Source organism: Martes martes, assembly GCF_963455335.1.
Source record: "Martes martes genome assembly, chromosome: 2".
In the NCBI taxonomy this organism is placed as follows: domain Eukaryota; kingdom Metazoa; phylum Chordata; class Mammalia; order Carnivora; family Mustelidae; genus Martes; species Martes martes.
This window is the reverse complement of record NC_137889.1, coordinates 132,260,542-132,282,182: the sequence shown is the minus strand read 5'-3', so window position 1 is coordinate 132,282,182 and position 21,641 is coordinate 132,260,542.

Below are 21,641 nucleotides of genomic sequence, written 5' to 3'. Positions count from 1 at the left end.
GTTTCTGCTCCCTCACAAGACAAGGAAACTTTTTATAAGGGTTAGGGGTAAATTCGCTTTTTATATCATTTAATTCCAATGGGATATCTCTTTAGAGTTTTTAGAAATAGCAATTCAGCGGTATTATTCCTTCTTTGAATTATTATTGTTTCCTAGTCTTGCATAGAATACTCAATTAATTTAATTGTTCATTTTACTCTCTATGGTAGCTATGCTTCTATAACTCAGGAATGTACAATGATTGCTTTTTGTGACAAAAACAGAGAAAGAGAAATGGCAGAGACCCAGATTAATAAGGTTATATTCAAATGGTCTCTCATATCTTATGAAGGTCTTTGTGCTAAAGCTTTCTAAGATTCAATTAAAGAGAAATATATTTATTTCATATATATCAGAGATTTTGAGCCTTAGGTAGAAATAAATCCTCAGGGCAAATGTTATTGGTGAGCAGATATTATACTATATGTTACATTGTACAACAGAGAGGCCAGATGATGAAGATTTAAAAGATATACATATATTCTGGAGCACCTGGGTGGCTCAGTCATTTGAGCACCCTGCTCTCAATTTTAGCTCAGGCCATGATCTCAGGGTGGTGGGATTGAGTCCCACATCAGGCTCCACACTCAATGGGGAATCTGCTTGAGATTCTGTCTCCCTCTGCCCCTGCCCCATTCTCTCTTTTCTCTATCTCTCAAATAAACAAATAAATAAATCTTTTAAAAAACGCATATTCCTGCCCAATAGCGATACAAATGTCAGCAACAAGAATAGAGGTGAACAGCTGGTGTAAATGATGTCAATGTGCACATACATATGCGTGCACACACACACACACACAAATCAAAACCTTTAGAAGTAATGCACATCTTGGTAAATAATGCTTTTAGATGTTATGGCACAATGTTAGATACCAGGAGATAGGTAGGGAACTATATTAGTCCCTTCTGAGGAACCCAAAATAATGACAGTAATTGGATAGGTTACTGACTGTTTCTAGGTCATAGAATCAAGCTCAAGTGACTCTATTAATGAGTACAAGCAGGGACTATAATTTTCATTAAATATTATGTGATATATTTTTAACATGCCACATGTAGTAGAAACTAGAAAAGACGTAGAGAAATATAAAATGTTCATTTATATGTAGATATAAAGTAACATAACTTCATAGAATTACCATTTTACATACTATATTTTTTTCTCAACTAGTTTTTTTAAATTTTTATGCAAAAATTATTTTTAAGACTCATCTATGTTGATACGAATAGTTCCAGTTGCAGAAGAATGTAATAAAATATAAAGAAATGCAAGGGGATAACACAAAACCAAAATTTTAAACACCTCTGTGTTGAAGAGGAATATAGTCAGTGAAAGTTTATAGGGAAGATTTAACTTACTTAAATTTTGTTTATTAGTAGTAGCAGCAGAATATTTTTATATTCTTTATATATACATATATATGTGTGTATATATATATACACATATGTGTATATGTATATAAAATATATGTGTACATATATATACATATGTGTGTATGTATATATAAAATACTTCAAAATGAATGCAAGCTTTCTCCAAAATTTTTGACAATGTGACCTAGTGGTATATTTCATAGTTACTTGAGGATAGAAATGGAGCAGGAATACCATTAAGTAGAATTTGAGAAGAATCTGATAGACCTGAGGGCCCTGAACCATGCCTGCATACAGCTTTGCCTATATTGAATATTGTTTTTTCCTTCCATCTTGGTCAGAGCCCAAATATTTCACAATAAGATTTTCACAATGAAAAGTACCTGAACTGAGAAGGTTCAACATCAATGGATGTTAAATAAATGTTAGTAATGTGCGTATTATAGTAATTTTTACACCAAAACTTCTCTCACGGGTCTTTCATGATTTTTCAGTGCAGCTGAATGGGTATTTGTATAAGGCTTCCAAATACAAAAGTATGTATTTAGTGATTATGTGTATGGGATTGTGTAAACAAACATACTTCTGCATTTGGTTTTGTGCATGCTTGATTTATATCGCCTTCTGAATTAATGGCTGTTACTTTTTTTAACCCAATTATCTCTAATAAATAGAGGTCCAGAATAGAATGTCACTATGTTTTATTGTCCTTGTGAAGAAAATAGAGTATGAGGTGGCTTTCAGATTACAATGTACTATAATTTTGTTTACATTTGGGGCAGTCTATAAGGACAATTCAGTGTGTGGTGGAAAAAGCACTTAACTTGAATCAGATCAAGATTTAAATCCTTCCTCCATTATCTGTGTCATTTTGGAAACTTCTGTTAATTTCCCTGGTCTTTATGTTTTGAAACTATAAAAGAAACATACTAAACTAAATAACCTTGAAGTTTCCTTATGGTATGAATATTTTATCATCAATTCTTATCAATAAAGATGATTGAAAAGAAAATGATAAAGTTAGTAGGAGACATAAAGATTTGGTTAGCATATGATATTGAGGCAGCATTCTTAATTTTGCCCATTATTCCTACCTACATAGTTACCAAATTAAAATCCATGTAATTTATACACAATTTTTGGTTAAAATTAAATAAAGTATGAACTTCCAAACTCCAGTCTTCAAAGTTAGCAGTACATATCCTTTAATTTTTAAATGCATTGCTGAGGGAGACACAAATGTTCCTTTTGAAGTTTGAGATACAATATTTAAGGGAATTATCTGTCAACCAATTTGCAGCTATGTAACCAGAGTTAGGTTAGTCAGATAAAAATTCCACCATAGATTACTGCTGTCATTACTAAAACCCAGCCTAACTGGATGAAGCAATAAGAACTTGAGTGTGAAAATCTTTTTTTTTTTTAAGATTTTATTTATTCATTTGACAGAGATCACAAGTAGGCAGAGAAGCAGGCAGAGAGGAATGGAAGCAGGCTCCCTGCTGAGCAGAGAGCCCGATGGGGGGCTCAATCCCAGCACCCTGGGATCATGACCTGAGCCGAAGGCAGAGGCTTTAACCCACTGAGCCACCCAGGCGCCCCTTGAGTGTGAAAATCTTAAAGAAAAAGTTATCAGTCCAGGGACTACCTAGTTTAGTTTAACTTTAGTATAAATTAGCAAATATTTATTTTTCTGCCTCCATTATATTACACGTGCATGTGTCCACAATTTCTGGATGCTTAGTCCTTTAAATGCTTCTGAAGAAAAATACATTTAGTTGAAAACCAGCAAGGACTTTACCATCTGTTTGCAGAGCAGCAATGTCAAGGCAAAGTGCTAATCTGTGGGACATGTCCAAAACCCTAACAAAAATATTCAAAGTGCATATGCTTGCAAATGTGGTTTTAAAATCAGAAGTCAATTAGCGTGTTCAATGTTTCCAAACCCGATCTGAGTTTGCATTACTTACAAATAAAGAAGCTGTAGTCTCAAAGAATTAAAAATAATTACTTCAAGGTAGAACCCAGCACTTGTTCTTAATAATAATAAGCACATTCATTAACACCTACAATTTTTAAGGGTCAGATCTCCCTTTAAAGCATTAGCCGTGGGTTAGGTTTTTTGCTAGTTATAACACTTTTTATTTATCTCTATCTCGAGTTGCTGAAAGGATTAAACTTACATAATGAACTAGGAGTTTCTCAGCACATATTATAAACTCAATGAAAGGATCACTATTATTGCATATTATTGATATTATTACTTATCTGGTCTAGGATATAGATCCTGGCACTTAACAAAAGTAATAAACTAATTGTCAAAACTCAGTGAAATTGAAATCTCTGTCAGGCATTCAGCTAAGTACTTAATTTTATTAACTCATTTAAATCTAGAAACCACCTTATGGATATGCATTATTAGTATACCCATTTCAGAGATGACGGAATTGAGGTTGAAAGATTTTAAGTAAATGGTTCAAGAGACTGCAGCTAGTGAGCTCTAAACCTGGGGTTGAATCCTGAGTCTGGCAGACCCCAGGAATTCTTCTCAGAAGTATTAAATATACAGCCATGGAAGTAGAATACCACTTTAGAAATTCAGTAGCTGAAAAGATCAGTGTTAAACAATTTTCAGTTCTTTCCTTCCTGGGGACTTAAGTATGTCTAGGTTTTAATATTTTGTTGGTGCTGTCTTCACTCTATGATATGTAAGAGATCCTATCTTCCTTTCCACTTCCCATTTTCCCAGGTGTTAGGTTTAGAACAGTACAGTTCATCTCCTATCAGTACATCTGAAGAACCCCAAACTAGTTCTAGATCCAAGTGAGCCCAGGATTCAACCTCCACTTACTTGGGATTGCCTGCCTTTTGTCTGTGACCCTTAGCCATGTGCATCACTGCCAATTACTGATAGCTCTCAGGTTCTAGGTTTTCTTAAGAAAACAGTAAACTTATAGTTATCCAATGTTTACAGGGCCAAATTGACTTTCAAGTGTGAGAGAATGAAATAGTCATCACAGAGAGATTTTAGTATAAGTATTTCCATATATGAATACACATGCATACATGTATAAACATACATATACACATACATATGTATATATTTTAAAATTTTGACCATATTTTAGTATGGTGAATAAAACTAAAATAATAAAAATTGAAAATTCTATTCAAACGTGTGAACATCCTGTTACACATGCCTTATTTCAAAGCAGTAAGAAAAAACCTGTTAGATTGTTGAAAATCAAAATCAATCATATTATTATGTATTATATTTCCCTGGAATTAATAAAAATCTTTTTAGCATATAAACATTTGAAAGAAATAAATTAATGTCATTTTCTTTGACATTATGCTTATGTTTTCAATTTATACATGAAAGTTTGAAAACAGAGAATTAAATTATGTGGCTGCCTCACATTAGTGTGAAAACTCCTCTGACACTGTAAAAATAACAACAGCATTAAGTTACTTAAATAATTTGTGGTGTTTGAAGAAAGCTCATTAGCACTTTGTAAATTTTCACATAGCCCGTGTTATAACTTCATTTTCAGAAGAGCTATCATAGCACAAAAACAAATCCCATGTGCAGTTAATAACTGGAAGATTCACTGAATAGCAGACACTACATAATAGGGAATAAATTCTTAACTTGGTATGTAGGACTGAAACATTTATATAAAGAGTTATACCAGTGGAAGTCATTCTTCCCTTTTCTTTTTCCAATTTGTCTTTTCACTTGTGAAGATACATTCTACACTTGAATTTCTGCAATTTAGTAGATAATTCTATCGGAAGTAAAGTCAGATTATTTATGATTTGGTATCACTTTCCTCTAAAAATTCAATGCATTATTTTTCTGAAAATATGGATTTTTGCTAGTTTATTCTTTGACATAACTACTATAAAAGAATATTTCAAGACTCAATATGTGTCATCAATAGTATAATTCAAAATTCAACAGATAAATGAGTTTATTGGGAAGAGAAGGAATTTCTTTTACTTATGTAACTACACTTTTACTCATGTAAACACAGGCTGAGCAGAGCTTCTGCTGTGGAAGTTAGGACCCACAGCTAATAGCAAGAGATGATGTACCTCCACTTCTAAAGAAGACCCTTAAGAATTTGCAAGGAGGGGCACCTGGGTGGCTCAGTCCTTAAGCATCTGCCTTGGGCTCAGGTCATGATCCCAGGGTCCAGGGATCAAGCCCCTCATCTGGCTCCCTGCTCAGCAAGAAGCCTGCTCCTCCTTCTACCACTCTCCCTGCTTGTGTTCCCTCTCTCACTGTCTCTCTCTCTGTCAAATAAATAAATAAAAGTCTTAAAAAAAATAGCAAGGAGACAACATAATTTATCTCTATGACAACCACCACTTCACAGATCTGGCACTCCAGTGCTCATGGCCACACTTCATAGAAGATGGCTGGGAGGTAGAGTGGGAGTCAGAGCTGAGAGCCACTGGCATTGGCATTGTAGCACTTTTGGGAGGACACACTTGGAAAGCTACTCCCATGCAGACAAGCCAGGGGACCTCAAAAGTTTAATTCACAGAGAATAGAGATGTTGAGATCTTGCTCCCTCCCATCACCTTGCCTATCTGCGGAATCTTCAGGACTACCCTCCCACCACATTCACTGCTGAAAATAGTTTGGTGAGAGAAAACTTGGAAAGACATGGCATGTGTCTATGGAGTTTGAATGTATATGTGAAAAGAGACACTAATGATTTCTAATCCATTTCAGGGGGATTTTAAATCAAAAAGTGGTTGGAACACAATAAAGCCTCCAGATTATATAGAAGAGTATCAATTTGACTTCCAATTGAAGATTCTTGAATAGAACTTAAAAAAGTGATAATTCACAATGAATGAATCACAATTACTTATATACGTATATAAATAAATACATATACACGTATATATACATATGTAATATGTATACACATATATAGTTGAATATGCAATACTACTGCATACATATATATAATTATATAATATTATACACACACACAAACACACATATATATATACATATAAAATCAAAAAGAAAAATCGTGTAGTGGAATAAGATATTCGTAACATGTAAACTAATAGGAGGCTTGTACTCAGAATATGTAAAAAACTGGCCCAAATCAATGGGGAAAAGACAGATGATTCAATAGAAGTAAATGAACAAATTTTTGAGAGAATTGTATCAGCAAGAACTGTGCCAACTTTGACTGAAAGAAACAGAGAACACTGAAAAGAGGTCTTTGGAAAGCTAAACTTCACAGAGAAAAAGTAGGTTGAGAAAATGACTTGGTTGCAAATATAGGCTATGTTACGAGATTAGGAAGGATGACTCAGGGTGAAATCAGGAATTCTGAAATCCAGAGAGCAAAGCCAAGAATCATGGAGAATTAGTCCACGATATGTATATGACTGAGTCTTGAAAGAGGACATTACAACATTTGCCTGGCAGCATTTCAGAAATATGAAGACATTGTAATTCCTGTGTGCCTCTCACCACTCACACCCCTTTACAAGGAAATGTCTATAATGGTATCCTAGGACTGTTTCATTAGAATGTGTTGTATGTATTCTAGGGGAGACAGAGAGGTTGTCTCTTTAATTCACAGGTCTTAAGATTGAGAAGAATTTTACTAGAAGGGCTATATCTAAAACCTAATGTGGATGATAAGATTCTAGAATTTTTATGGGACGAGACTTTTCAAGGCTTGAGAAAGGGTGAATATGGCTGGCATATGGAATGTATTTTGCACATAAATCTTTGGCGGTCAAGGGTCAGTGCTGTAGCTGGCTTCTGAGGTGGCTCCCAGTGGCTACCCCTTCCTGGTACGCAGCAAAGAAATTGAATCCATAATGAAAAGTCTCCCGACAGGGATGTCTAGGGGGCTCAGTCAATTAAGTGTCTGCCTTTGGCTCTGGTCAGGATTCCAGGATCCTGGGATGGAGTCCCACATCGGGCTCCTTGCTCTCCCAATGAATAGGGTTGACTTATATGGTCAATAGGATATTGCAAGATTTACAAAATATGACTGCTCGTAGTTTCATGAAAATACTGAATTGTTTCTATCCCACAAAAGAATGAGGGCATATAAAGAGGGTTTTTGAAGAGGATTTCTTATATAGGTTCTATGAAACCTTATCCTTCCCCACTGGCAAGATTCATCTTCACACAAAAGAGAAGTTTCTTATAGAGATCACTTGAAGAGCTCAATAAAATACAGTGAGGTTTAGAGGACAAAATGAATTGGTATCTAATTCATGAATAATAATCAAAATGGTAAGTAAGAGATGAATAAAAATGCAGGAAGACCTGGATTTTCAGTCAGAACAAAAATTCATGAGTTTTCCCATGGACCAGATGTAGGCTGTAACACAATTACAAAATTGACTGTGTTGTTTTAAGACCTCTCCAACAGAACCTCCTTAAGTGTGAACAAATCATTAAAAAAAAAAAAAAGATATAAGCCCAGATTTCTAGGGGCTGCTGAAGTAATGAGTGGGCAGCCAGAATAGAAATGCATTCTTCTTCCTCAATGAAATTATAAGTTAAATATTGCCAGTGATGTGGAATAGCAAGGGAAGCAAGAAATTTTAAATAAAAACGCCAAGCCTAGTGAGTACTGATGCTAAAACTCCACCACCAGTTCATGGCAGTGTCAACCACGTAAGACATTTATTGACTCAGTTTGCTGTTCTTCTTCCTCCATGCCAATCCAGGCATGGTCAGAATATTCAATTAACAGAAATAGCAACACCATGCAAGAAAAAGAGAGGAGGGGCTCCTGGATGGTTCCGTCAGTTAAGCATCTGCCTTTGGCTCAGATCATGATCTCAGGGTCCTGAAATCCAGCCCCACATTAGGCTCTCAGCTCAGCAGAAAACCTGCATTGTGCAGAGAGCCTGCATCTCCCTCTCACTCCTACTTGTGCTCTCTTCTCTCTCTGTCAAATTAAAAAAAAAAAAAAAAAAAAAAAAAAAAAAGGAGAGAAAGAGAGAGAGAGAAGAAGCCAATCACATAGTCTCCCCTGGCAGTAGCTTTTTTCCCCACAACATGCCTGTTTTGGGTGAGGGTAGGGGGGTCCATTTTAAATCAAATTTGGAATTCTTAATATTTTAGTACTGTAATTGTTTTCCAAAGTAGCAGTAGTGTTTTGTTGTTGTTATTCTTAGGTTTTGGCTTAAGAACAGGAGCATTTATAAGGAGCACCTAAGATTTCATTTATCAGCTGGGCAAATCTGATATGCACTGAGTAAATTTCTAAAAAGGCAAAAATAAAATTACTTTATGATAACGTTCTTACAACTGTGGTTTTTCAAAATGCCGGTTCAAACAGCAGCTACTTTCTCTACATGAGCTAAAACGTTGTGCTGTGGTACTCATTGGAAATCAGATACTTCAAACATCCCAATTTCCTTCATATATGTCCCTGTCCATTTCTTCCCCTAACACTCATCTTCATTACTTGAAGGAATATGTTTCTTCAGCCAAAAGATAAAATTATAAAATAAGCACGGTAAAATTCAATTTTCTCTCTTATGATGCCAAGTTAGGTAATAAGTTTTGGGATGGGGTGGGGGTGATTTTACCCATTGGGTTCTATAGCTTATGCACTCTGAATATGCCCTGGCTGTAACAATGTGATAGAAACCAAATCCATGTAATGTGGAATGAGTGTAAAATACAATTACCCATTTTGGGGGGTGATCATTTTAAAACTGTGATAAGAAGGAACAATTGTCTAGTTCTTACTTTCTTTCAAACATGGTTTTAAGGGCTTTATGTATATTGACACATTTAATCTTCAAAGACACAATAATATTCATTGTCTCTATATGGTAGGTACTATTAACTGTTCTGTGATAGGAAATTGAAGAACATAGAGTTAAGTAAATTGAAGTTTCACAAGTAGTAAGTGACAGAGGTCAACTGTAAACCCAGGTATTATGGCTTTATAATCTGTGTCATTATCCACTACACTGTACCACCTCTAATTCTAAAATTGTACTTTGCAAGTCTAATTTGAGCCAAGCTATATCTTTTTTTTTTAATAGATTTTATGTATGTATTTATTTATTTATTTGACAGACAGAGATTACAAGTAGGCAGAGAGGCAGGCAGAGAGAGAGGAGGAAGCAGGCTCCCTGCTGAGCAGAAAGCCCGATACAGGGCTCCATGCCAGAACTCTGGGATCATGACCTGAGCCAAAGGCAGAGGTTTTAACCCACTGAGCCACCCAGGTGCCCCAAGCCAAGCTATATCTTAAAGAGAAATCAGCAGATAAAATTTTATCAAACTCAGGTAATTGTAATGGTAATAATCATAATAATGAAAGAATATGTTATTGTTTTTATTTCTCAAGTTAAGATTTTTAAACATGTTTGAGTATCCAATTACTTGTAAACGATGTATCATTAGATGTAAAAAAAAAAAAAGTCACACTTGAGGGGGGCCTGGGTGGTCCCATTGGTTGAGTGTCCAACTCCGAGTTTCAGTTCAGGTTGTGATCTCAGTTTCATGGGATAGATTCCCACATGGAACTCTTTGCTCTGCATGGAGTCTGCTTGAGAGCCTCTCTCCCTCTCCCTCTGCTCATACTCTCTGTATATCTAAAATAAATGAATCTTTAAAAAATGCTTATCTAATTATTTTATTATTATCTAAAGACTAATCTAATTATTGATTATGAAGTACTATGCCTTAAGATCATTCAATTAATTTTATTTTATTTTTTAAGATTATATTTATTTACTTATTTGACAGAGATCATAGGTAGGCAGAGAGGCAGGCAGAGAGAGAGGAAGGGAAGCAGGCTCCCTGCTGAGCAGAGAACCCAATGCAGGACTCGATCCCAGAACCCTGGCATCATGACCTGAGCCGAAGGCAGAGGCTTTAACCCATTGAGCTATCCAGGTGCCCCGACATCATTCAATTAATTTTAAATAATTTTCCTGGAAATTAAAATCAGCAAAGAATTAACATTTTAGAAGAATTCAAAATTGTCTCTCTTATAGTATCTATTTTGTTCATTTGTCTTCCTTTATACATACATAGTACACATAGCATCATTGAAATGCGTGTGTTTCTTCTGAGTGCCTGCAGACTTAGAAGCATCACTTTCAATTTACATTATGAAAGATTTTGATCCATGAGAAGAAAATATCTCATTGAATTTCAAAAAGTAATATTAACAGGTAAAATAGTTCTTTGTTGTCATGAGAATGTAAAGATTCAAAAATTTTAGAAAGATAATGGAACTTCTATAATTGATTTAATATTATTTTAAAATTTTTCTTTATCATGTATTGCATATAGCACAGAAGATAAAAACAAAAGGATGGGTCAAGTCACTGTACTATGGGGTTACCAGAATCGATGTTCTGATATTTCTTTGCCCAAATTTTTATTAAAATATTTACAATTGCAATCCTATCAGTAGTACCTAAAAGTTCCCTTCTTTCCACACTCACACCAGCATTTATTTCCTCTCTTTTTGATGATGTCCCTTCTAATAGATGTGAAGCAATATCTTATTATAATTTTAATTTTCAGTTCCCTAGTGACTAGAGATGTTAAACATCTTTTCATGTACCTGTTGACCTTTGTATATTTTCTTTGGAAAAATGTCTTTTCAGGTCCTTTGTCCATTTTTTAAAAATTGGATTATTTGGGGGGTTTTGCTATTAAATTATATAAATTCTTTTTTTTTTTTTTTAGATTTCATTTATTTATTTGCAAGGGGGGGGAGGGAAAGAACAGAGGGAGAGTGAGAGGCAGAAGCAGACTCCCCGCTGAACAGATTGCAATGTGGGGTTGAATCCAAGGACTCTGAGATCATGACCTGAGCTGAAGGCAGACACTTAACTGACTGAGCCACCCAGGTGCCCCTGCACATTCTTTATATATATATTTTATATTAAATATTTACCAGATATATGGTTTGCAAATATTTTTTTCTTATTCCATTGGTTGGTATCTTTTCACTTTGTTAATGATTTCTTTTGCTGTGTAAAAATTTTTAACTTGGTACAGCCACTGTGAGAAACAATATGGAGAATCCTCAAAAAATTAGAAATAGAATTTTCATAACATCCAACAATGCCACTTCTGGGCATATATATCCAATATTTGTACCTCCATGTCCATAGCAGCATCATTTATTAATGTCAAGACATGGGAATAACCCAAGTGGCCATCAACGGATGATGGATAAAGAACTTGTGAGATACACACACACACACACACACACACACACATACACACACATGAATATTACATTAAAAAATAAGGAAATACTATTTGTGAAAAGATGGATGGAACTTGAAAGCATTGTGCTATGTGGAAGTAAGTCAGAAACAGAAAGACAAATACTGTCTGATCTCATTTATATGTGGGATCTAAAAACAAATAAACAAAAACAACCCATAGGAAAAGACCAGAAATGGGTTAACCAGAGACAGAATGTTGAGGGAGGGAAAATTGGAGGAAGATAGATGAATGTACAAATTTCCAGTTATAAGATAAATAAGTGCTAGGGATATAATGCACAACATGATAACATAGTTAACACTAACCTTATGATACATAGGAAAACTTTTAAGAGAGTAAATCCTATTTTTTTTCTTTTTTTCTCTAGTATTCTTTCTTTTATTTTTATTTTATCAATATGAGATAATGGATGTTAGCTGAAATTACTGGAATAATCATTTCATAAAATATATCAATAATGTAATTAATAATAATAAGATAATGAAATAATCATTTCATAATTATGTTAGTTATATTACATAACATATTAATCAAATTATTTATAATATGTAAATATTATAAAGTATCAAATTGTGCAAATACATAAATATAATTATATGATATAATATAAAAGAATGATACTATATAGTATAATATAATCAGAGTTATATAGTATAGTATATTAATATATCATATAATCAATGATATTTCTATATTATAATAAATATTAATCAAACCATCATTCTGTATACCTTAAACTTATGCAGTGGTATATGTCAATTATTTCTCAATAAAACTGGGAAAAATTATTTTTATACTATAAATACATCAACTAGTGAAATAGGTTTGCTTTAAAATTTTTTTCAAAAATTTTTATTATGAAATAAGACATACAAAAAACATAAAGCATAGCAAATATATTAGTACTTACAATCCAGTTTAATAAAATAAAATCAAATTCATTTTTAAATTAAAAACAATATTCATACCGGACAATTTAGAGAAAGAAAATCCAGTATAAAAAGTTCATTAGCTTCATGAACTCTTACTCAAATTATACCCTCAGAACAAGTTCAGAAAAAGAGAGGCCCAAGGAAAAAGGTGACATACATTAAATTATTCCACTTTTGCATCCCTAAATCTAAGTTGCGAGGCCACACCAAACCAAAGACAGGGATCTCATTGCTCACTTTCATTGAGCCAGACAGAATGAATCTGCCACTGTTTTCTGGGATATTTGGTCACCCAAGGAAAAGAATTGCAAGGAATGCTGACTGTACACACATACAGATTATCTTTAAAACTGGAGAATACTCTCACATTAGAATGTGCAAAGAAAAGGCAATCTGGGGCATCTTGGTGGCTCAGCCAGTTAAGCATCCATGCTTGATTTCAGTCAGATCATGTTTTCAGGGTGGGGAGATCCAGCCGCTTGTTAGGCTCTACATGGGGCATGGAACCTGCTTAAGATTCTCTTTCTCCCTCTTCTACTGCCCCTCCCCGCCACCCTCTTTCTAAAATAAAGTAAACTGTGAGAGAAGCAATTGTGTGTATTCACATCGCACAATTCCTAGTGTCTGTGCTGAAGCTTCTCTGCTTTGTGTGGTGAAAGGGAACAATTAGCTAGATCCAACATTAATCTCAGCCTTTCATCATAGGGCCTCTCCCTTCATCAGGGTTCTGTGTTTTTTTGTTTTGGGGAAATACTTGCAAGTTGCCTTTCAGAAAATGGCAAGTTTTAAAGTGTTGCACTGTTGCCCACATCATCACTCCTTATGGTGAACTGGAGAAGGGCCATCCTCCTATCTGTACCCTGCTGGAGATATATGGCCTATCCCATTCCCAGTCACTAACTAGAGGTCTACTGTGTTAGAGACTTAGCATGGGTAAAACACACAAAACTTTTAAGAAGATCAGGAGGTAAAGTTTGTAGCACATGAAAAGGACTTTGGTATTAATTGAAAGACATATGTGTTTTTCATTTGGGGGACACCACAGATGAGTACCAGAAGCTTAAACAAGCATAGCAGGAATTTAATCAGAGAAAATAGATACTGAAGGGCATATTAGTTCTGATGGCATCATGAGAGAGTTTCGTTGGTTTATGAGGTTTGTACAATATATTGGGAGCTTCTTGGACAAGTCTTTATTATTACAAAGCAAAGGATATCTGAATTTTAAAAAGGAAAAGAAGGCCAATGTGAAAACTGAAGATATCAAAGGCAGGAGATTTCTAAAAATGAGTTGTAGGAATCAGGTGAAGAAAATCACAATATTAAAAAGTCTTAAAAATTAATATATACTCTCAGATTCATGTTTTACTACAAAAATCAAACTTTTGGGATATTGTACAATAATTAAGCACACATAAAGTTAATAATGTAAATCTTGATTAAACATTACACATTATTGATGTCATTTTTATGCATGCATAATTCACAAAGGTTTGGTATGTGAGAAAAGGATGGGACAGTGAGCTATATAAGGGTAGGCTCTAAGTATGCCACAGAGCACCGTCTTCTCCCTTGATGTTTCTGGGCCAGCCATAAGTCTTCTTGTCCGATCCACCATTACAATATTGCAACTGTTTAAGAACGAAAATTTGGTGAATGATAGGCCAATTATACTTCTTTGTGTTTACCCCCAATGAACTGAAAACATGTTCATACAAAATCCATAATGCTTATATTTATAACAGCATTTATAACCACCATTTATAACAAATTGCCCAAACTTAGAATAAGCTAAGATGTCCATCAATAGATAAATGGATAAACGAACCAAGATATATCCATACAATGGAAGATTATTTAGTGATTTAAGAAGTGAATTCTTAAACCATAAAAGAATAGCAAGAAATCTTAAATACATCTTATTAATTGAAAGAAGCTAATCTGAAAAAGCTACATACTGTGTCTTTCAACTCTATGACATTCTAGAAAAAGCAAAACTGCAGACACAGTAAAAAATGATTTTTTTTTTTTTAAATCAGTGTTTGCCAGGGATTCAGGTTCGTCAGAGGGAGGGAGGGATGGTTAGATGAGGCATAGAATATTTAGAGCAGGAAACTATTCTGTAGGATACTGAAATGGTAGTCACATGCCATTATATAATTTCAAAGCCTACAGAATGTACAACATGCAGTGATCCCATCCCCAATGTAAACTATGAACTATAGTTGATAATATTGTATCAATGTTAACTTATCAATTGGAACAAATGTGACACACTAATGCAATATGGTAATAACCCAGAAGGAATGTGAGAGGGGAAAGCTTGAGGAGTTATATCTGAAGTTTTTACATCATGCTCAATTTGTTCAATATTTTAGCAAACATAAAATTACTTTAAAAAATCTCTTTTAAAGTTTGTATCTCATAGTAACTGGTCTGGGTTTCTACAGAACGCTGCTTGGAGGCAGCAGGACTAAAAAGTTAAAACCAAATGAAGAGTGGCAAATTCAAAGATCTCTGCATCCTGCATGTGCAGACGAAAACTTTTGGAGTTGAAATCACTGTGTGGATAATGCCACTTTTAACCAACATAGACCAACATCTAAGAGTTGCGAGGTTCTTCCCCACCCAATCTACCCTCAGGCAATCTTGCCCTCTTACCGGGCACACCTGAACCCCAGGAATTCCTAGGACTTCACCTTTTTATAGGATTACCTAGGACTCCACCTGCAGAGAGCAGATTATATCAAGAATGACTGTGATGAACTTTATCATATGTTGGGAAATTAAGGGGACTTAAAAATGAAAATTTGTTTTTAATAACAAAAATAAGGGGCTTCTGAACTTAAGCACCGGGATTCTTATCCTCTTTCAAGCTTTTATCAAAATGTATGAAATCAAACTTTTTCTATCCTCAACCACAGCAAGTTGTGCTTAGCAGCCAATTAACTACAATTTGAAAGTACACCAACACTTCTATGAAATCGGAGGATGGAAGACAGGTGCAGCAGGAGAGTCAGCGGACTTCGACCAAGAGAATTCTCATTACGCCAAAGGTAGAAAACCACTCTTATATATGTGACAGAGTGCATTAAAGCAACATGCGTTCATCTTTTGTATTACCTGTGCGAATGTGTGTATGTGTAAAGTTTCGGGCTCCGAGCCTCTCAAGGCTTGTCATTCAATTGAGTTCAATCCCGGTTTTCTCATGATTACATAATCATGTGCGACATGCTCATCATTCTATTTGTGTGCATAGTCCACGCCTTTTCACCTGCTAACTCTTTTTCATTCGTTACTTTGCATTTTCAATGCCACCTCTTTTATGAATGCTATAATATTGTCCCTCATTCACCAAGCAGACCCAGTTCCAACTTGGAGCTTCCTCAGCATTTTGTTGGTACGTCTGTTGATGAGTAGTAACACATTGTATTCACCTGTTAAAACATCACATTATCCATTAGAATATGTAAGTTGTGAGGAAGGGAGTTTCATCTTCTAATCTTGTACCAGTAGTTCCCCAAAATGCATTTAAAAAGTGGACGTCTGATGCATGAATATTTCCATATGTGATGAGGCATTTCAAGTCGTTATACTAAGCACTTGTTGCAATCTTCTTCTGAGGAAGATGTGTTTACTATCTTTATCATCACAGAAACAGACAGTCTGAGAGATTATGACCTCTTCATAATCACAAAGCTTTTAGTATCTATTCAGTATGTCCAACCCAGATCCCATTTTTATTGAAAAAGAGAGGGCAAGGCGGGATTACAGCACCATCAACTGTCAATATTGTTGTTGTTATTAACAATTATTGAATGTTTAACATCTACCATCCAGTCTTCATGTCTTTCGAAGTTTCATGTTATCTAATTCTTTTTTTTTTTTTTAAGATTTTATTTATTTGACAGAGAGAAATCAGAGCTAGGCAGAGAGGCAGACAGAGAGAGGGGGAAGCAGGCTCCTGCTGAGCAGAGAGCCCGATGCAGGGCTCGATCCCAGGACCCTGAAATCATGACCTGAGCCGAAGGCAGAGGCTTAAACCACTGAGCCACCCAGGTGCCCCTCATGTTATCTAATTCTTGAAACAAGTTATGAAGTAAATTCTACCCTGACCAGGAAGGACCTGAAAAACAGAGATTTCAGAAACATGCATATACCATTAAATTTATTAGGTCTAGAAAGTACCTAAGACAAAGATAAATAAAAATCTCATTTGCTAATATATCCCAGTTATTTTATTAATGTCTTCAGGAATAAATATAATAATGCAAATATATAGGCCTCATTGTTTATGTCATTTAAATAAAATGTCATATTGATATTTGTATAATGTACTGAAAATATTGACAGTCTTCATTAAATTGATTTTGTTCCTAACATCTGAAAGTATAGTGCTAGAAAATCATTTCACCTTTGTTTTCTTTTTTTTTTTATTTTTTTTTTTTAAAGATTTTATTTATTTATTTAACAGAGATCACAAGTAGGCAGAGAGGCAGGCAGAGAGAGAAGGGGAAGCAGGCTCCCTGCTGAGCAGAGAGCCCCATGTGGGACTCGATCCCAGGACCCTGAGATCATGACCCGAGCCGAAGGCAGCGGCTTAACCCACTGAGCCACCCAGGCGCCCCACACCTTTGTTTTCTATATAAGTAAATTTAAGTTAAGAGGTATGAACTAAATTGCATAAAAATACAAGTGCTTTCAAAATGAAAATAGTTTTCTCTTTTCTATTCATTAACTGAAAATAAGAATATGGAAAACAAGTATCAATGGCTAAGTGTAATCAAATATGAGGGAAAATAGAACTAGTCTATAGCTCTAATTTCAGATCCACTGATTTCTCTTGGAAAAAAATATTTTATTACAAATATGTTTTCCAAAATCCATTTTTATAATACAATATTAGTATTATAATACTGTCAGTTCAATATGGTTTTTGACACATTTGAAGCTACATCAAAAAATGAAAGTTATTTATCTTAATTCAAGCCTCAAAATTTAAGAAGGGAAAACAATTTTAATATCCCTTTATAATAAAAGAGAAAAAATATATTAATTAGATGAACTTAAAGCTAAAGAACATTTTGTTATTTGCTGAGAGATATTCTGGGAAAATAACATAGAACCCAGTTCTAAGGACTCCAATGAAGTCTTATGTTTTCCCGTAGGAAGAATTTATATGTGCAAAAACACACAAGCACAGACACACATATGCAAATATATCCCAGAGAAATGCCATAGGTGGTAACTTTTAAAGCCCATTTAATTAATAAATAGAAATATTGGAAAAATAACTGTTGTGTTGTGCTAAGATCAGGATATAGGTACTACGGATAATTTCTCTCTATATAGATGTGTGTGGTGACTTCAGACTGACATTTTTACTTACCTTCTGAGAAAGATGCCACATAAGAGATATTTTCCCCATAGATGTGAGTCAAGACCACTTTTGCTGGGTGCAACTAGCTATAGTTTGGTTTACTAACAAAACTGAGACGAAAGTGAGTTTGTTTGTTTGTTTTTCCTCTCCAAATCTTCAAGAGTCTGATTCAGGTGTCCTTCTGGATGGTCCGTAAGAATAGAACCAATCACTGACACATATGTAACTACTGAAAAAATAACATTTTTTCTATCAATGGAACACAACTATTATGTGAATTTCTGCCAACAACCATTCCCATGCAACTGGTTAGAAAATTTCTTTCTTTATTCAACTAGCAATTCTTTCTGCATGGACGTCATGGAAAAACCAATTCTATTCATGATGTAAACAAGTTCTTTCTATCTTTCTTTTTTTCTTAACAGTTCTTTAGTTTGAGGAGAATAAATGTTTAAGGGGAAAAAAATGTAGAGAACCAGCTCAGTGAAAGAAACAAGACAGGTTTATGGACATAGTATACATTTATATTTATGTAAATTTGGAAGAAAACTCAATCAGGAGGGGCCCTTCTTTTTTGATTTAGTTTCATTATGACCCGCTTGTTTTTGGACGTCCTAAAATTTCCAATGCCTGTCACAATTTATTTTTATAATATACAATTATATTATTTTGTTTAATCTTATTTGTATGAAGGTGCTCTTAACCCACTGTTCAAAATTTAAAAAAAAATTAAAATGTAGAAAATCCAGTAAGATGTAGACTGTGGATACGAAATCATATATATGCATAATTTTATATTCAGATCTTCTTAATAATATCTTCATCAGCTCTCTGATAACAAATACTATTGAGAAACATTATTTTAATGGCATAGCAAAAATTATAATGATGATAATAATAACCAGCATTTAGTAATAATAATGAAAACTTATTTGTTGCCACGCTTGGAACTAAGTATTTTATATAGGCTGTTCCTATATAAAAGTTTGTTTGTTTTTTAATTGAGGTATAATTAACATCTAATCTTATACTAGTTTCAGGCATATGACATAATGATTTGTTACATATGTACACTGCAAAATGATCACCACAATAAATCTAGTTATTAACTGTCACCATACATAGTCATACATTTTTTTCTTGTGATGAAAACCTTTAAGATTGACTCTTAACAACTTTCAAATATACAATACATTATTGATAACTATAGTCACCATGCTGTATATTACATCTCCAATATAACAGTTTTTGTATGTTGATATAACAACATCTCCTAATTGAAAGACAGCATTGCATAACTGTTGGGAATTTTGATCACTTGAGCCAGACAGCTAGAATTTATGTCCTAGAACTTCCAAACAGGTTAATTCACCTGTTTGGAATTCAGTTTTCTCAAATTAGATAGAGATTTGACAGAGAAGTGCTGTTGTATTAAGTAAATTATCATATTTAAATCTCTTAGAAGAGTACCAAGGACATAGCAATTACTCACTAAAAGTCATTGTGATTCTTTTTTTTTTTTGCCATAATAAATAAAGTACACTAGTGCTCAAAGAAGAATTTTAGTACACATTTTATAAATACTTTAAACAAAGTGCTGAAGATGAAATCACTGGAACATACATTTTAAATATTCTCATGACTTTTGATTTATACTGCTAAAATTCTTCCCCAAATTTCTGCTCTCATAATTTCCATTCAGTGTAGAGAAATCATATTGGAGTTTTCTTTTGTCAGAATCATTGGATTCTATGTTATTTCAAATTCAAAAACCAAAAGTTTAAAAATAGTCTATTGGCAATTTTTTATTCTGCTTATTTTTCTAGTGAAGTCCTAGTGATTTGGCCATCAATTTGAATAAATATTTCATCTTCAGGCCATTATACTTTGTTGGTTTATTATAATTTTTTCACATTGTATTTTGACTTATATTAATGTCTTGTATGTAGAATGACTAACAGAAAGTTTTGGGGTTTTTTGTAGTCAAATTTATTAACATTAACATTGTGATTTTTAAAATTCTGTTCCTGGAAATGAAATTATAATACATGCCATATAAATATGGTATAGATTATATATATATACATATATATATATAATATTACATATATTATATATATATCACATGAAAATGCAATATTCTTATGTAGTGTGTGTGTGTGACTATCTCAAAAATATCATTTAGAGTGCTATATTCTCTTCAATATAAGCTCCAAAATTATATCTCACATATAAAACAGCAAAATATAGAAAAATCTCACTTTAATATATTCTAATCAAAATAGGAGCCTATAAAACATTCTTATTTAAAAAAAGAGCAGGTTATTTCTGAAAGCATTATAATTTTCGAGTTTTTTTGTGCCTGAACCTATTTAGATTAACCCAGTAAGAATTACAGTTTTGTTAAAGTGCAGGCTTTCTTATGTGAGTCAATTATTGCCATTGTGTTGGTGAAATTCTGTAGATCATTTCCTCTGGATTAAAGAGATGTACTAACATGAGTGAGTTAAATACTTGATATAAAGGATCATTGTATGTTAAAAAAACAATAAATGTAGTGCATTTTGTGGTATATCTAAATTTTGCCTTGTAACCATGAAAAGGAAACACAGAAATAAAATATTCTTGTTTCTCTTGGAGCACAAGAACAATTTAGCTGGGCCGAAGCACTGTTTCTCTGCCTCTGTAAACCTATCAGATGCTTCATTCAAGTGCATAATTATTATTATTATTATATTATTATTTTAAATTTTATTTATTTATTTGACAGAGATCACAAGTAGGCAGAGAGGCAGGCAGAGAGAGAGGGAGAAGCAGGCTCCCCGCTGAGCAGAGAGCCCGACATGGGGCTCCATCCCAGGACCCTGGCATCATGACCTGAGCCGAAGGCAGAGGCTTTAACCCACTGAGCCACCCAGGTGCCCCAACAATGTTGGATAGAGGAGAAGTCTTTTAAATATTTAAATATTCACCACAGGTCTCAGGAATCTTTGCATTAAAAATGTCAATATTGGGGCACCTGGGTGGCTCAGTGGGTTAAAGCCTCTGCCTTCAGCTCAGGTCATGATCCCAGAGTCCTGGGATCGAGCCCCACATCGGGCTTTCTGCTCAGCAGGGAGCCCGCTTCCTCCTCTCTCTCTGCCTGCCTCTCTGCCTACTTGTGATCTCTGTCTGTCAAATAAATAAATAAAGTCTTAAAAAAAAAGTCAATATTAAATACTACATGAAAAATAAGAACTTAAGGGCATTGGAAATTGTAGGTATCTATGATGTTTAATTTTAAATCCTAAATGAAAAGTTCAATTGCTTAAAATATTTTGTTATTTTTCTGAATAAATAATGAGTATGAATATATCATAATTCATATTTGATATTTTAATACTACATGCTTATAAATTCTAAAGGAATATTTTGACTCTTGGAAAAAAAGCTCACATTAGGAGAATTATTTTCTTTTATTCATGAATCATGCCTTAATCTGTTATGGATATTTAGAAAAAATAAAGAAAAGGAATAGAAAATGATAACTCAGTAGGAAATAAAATGTCTCTGTTAAGCATATTCCCGAACAATTTCTTCATTTTCTTCAAATTAGTGATATGTAGAAAGATTATTAGGGGGATGAAATTTCTCCATCG